This window comes from Dipteris shenzhenensis, chromosome 11 (genome assembly GCF_047967505.1).
Source record: "Dipteris shenzhenensis isolate YYH24624 ecotype China chromosome 11, Dip_SZ_1.0, whole genome shotgun sequence".
NCBI lineage: Eukaryota > Viridiplantae > Streptophyta > Polypodiopsida > Gleicheniales > Dipteridaceae > Dipteris > Dipteris shenzhenensis.
Genome location: NC_141606.1, coordinates 3,252,930 through 3,255,123, shown reverse-complemented (window position 1 = coordinate 3,255,123; position 2,194 = coordinate 3,252,930). Strand labels below are relative to the sequence as shown.

At 51.9% G+C, this 2,194-nt stretch overlaps 1 pseudogene; it reads right to left on the bottom strand.

Moving 5' to 3' along the window:
- Nucleotides 1–557: 557 nt before the first annotated feature.
- On the bottom strand, nucleotides 558–1,965 carry LOC147896489 (scarecrow-like protein 18 pseudogene; annotated as a pseudogene).
- Nucleotides 1,966–2,194: the final 229 nt, after the last annotated feature.

Below are 2,194 nucleotides of genomic sequence, written 5' to 3'. Positions count from 1 at the left end.
GCCATGGGCCACGGCTCATTCTCCCCTTAGAGATCCCGTCTACGACACTTCAATCGTCACTCGTACCCTTATTTATCTCCAAGTATATTATCCACTGATAACGTGGGCAGCGACCTATACGCATGATCATCAATCAGCCTTGAAGATAACGCCACCGAACAACGGCGGAATCACAGTAGATTTTGCAATCAGCCCACTGGCTGATCACATAGGATGCATCGTCAAATCCTTGCGTCATGTGTCCCGCAGATTTGTTTTAAATGAGGCAAATCATATGGAAGGGCTCAGTCCGATCCACGCACAGCGATCCCTAACCACAATCCCGATTCCTTGGCACAATCGCACATGCAAAGTTGCAAACCACTTATTAACGGCATTCCGAACAGTTTCCCGACTCTGGCTTACCAACACATTTTCTACTTGCGTGCGCGCGTTCGTTAACGGCGTTAAGTCGCCGGTTATGTCACCGTGCACTTTCAAAAAGGGCTAGCAACCTCACCCCTAGAAGAAACACACGCATACATCACTTGCTATGCTTGCAAAGTCTGAAAAATCAATACACAAAAGTTAGAATTCTTTGCATGGTATCTGAGGACAAAGCTCTCTTCCCCTCTTATTACAATACTGTCGCCTTTCGGTGGTTTCGGACCAGTACCCATACAGATTGAGGAAACACAGTCAGTTCCAAGCAGACACTGCAAAAAGGGCAATGTCCCGCCACCCTAGAAGCAGGCAATCGTCTTCTTCGCGCAGCTGATATCCCTCAGAAGGGTAGTGAAGCCTCAGCAGAAGTCGTGCTTGCGACAAAGCGAACGTGCTAGGTGGAACCGGATTGAATCCTTCCGTGTTGAACAGATCTCTCCATCTGGAGCAGTTTCGATGCGTCTCCCATGCCAAAATGCTCATCATCTCTCGCCTCAGCCAAACGCCCTCCACTTTCATCCGTTCCGCACTCCTGGGCGGCAGTGTAGCCTCTAAGGACTCGAATACGGCCGAGTAATGTCGGAACGCCTCCATAAACCTATCGATGAATTTCGGCTGATCGTAGTTTGCCACTCTATCTGCCAGCGTGACCACTCTGGGCTGTAGAGAATGTATCATGCTCAAGAAAGATCCGAGCTGTTCGCCCTCACAGTGCCAGAGATGATGCAATTGCAGCACACAATTAACCGCGAGGGCTTCTCCTGGCCTCGTGTCCAGCATCAACGCGCTCATATCCTCGATGTTGTGTGCATGATGCGCACGAAACTCGAAGGGGAGCCCAAGCGAGTCCGCAAACCTCACCAGCCGGTTCCCTGTCTGTTCCAGCATGTCCGCGTCTGATCCTATCCCAGAAATTCGAAGGCGGGGCGGACCTCCCGATCTCTCCGCCAAGGCTTGCATGAGTGGAGGCCACTGTACACCTTGCAGAATCTCCAGATCCACAATATGCATCATATCCCACCCTTCCAGAGCCTCTAGAATCGCCTGATTCGCAGTGAGATGAGAGAAGCGAATGAAGGGCGTGATCTGATTGAAGGCTAAGTACGCCGCCTGTAATTCTTCTGCACTAGGTCGATACTGCTGGCGATTAGCCAACTGAGGTGCTTGGTTTTCTCCGACAGCACTCACCGCGCGTGCTGCTAGACTGTCAGTGAAATGGGATATAACCCGCTCGGTAGAGTCTCCCAGTGGAGACACCTTATGCGTCAAGAAGTCAATCAAGCTGATAGATCGCGGCCATTCATCCTGCGAAGCTGCCTTGGCGCATTCGACAAGTAAATCACGTAAATGCGGGCAGTGCGGGGACGAGACCTCGGCGTCCGACGTGCCAAGGGCATCTCCTGAGGCTGCCTCTTGCGATTCCGTCCGTTGAGCATCGAAAGAACCGAGCATTTCATGGAGGCCGATGTGTAGCTTGAAAGGATGGAAGCAATGCTTAGCGATGATCGATCGCGGTTGTAGCAAGGAGTGCATCCCACCTGATCTTCGATGATGCCCGCCTCGCAACTAGAGAACATCTGCGCATCTGCTCCACGGAGCCCTATATGCCTTTCCTCTCCATGCACTGTATGGGACCAAAGATGAGGACTCCGGGCTCCAGAGGCCACACCAGAGAAAGCTCAAGCAACGTGCCGTGAACAATCGCCGAATCTTGTCGTGCAGCTGTCTGGCCGCTTACCAAGACGGAGAGGGAAAAACACTGATTCAAAAC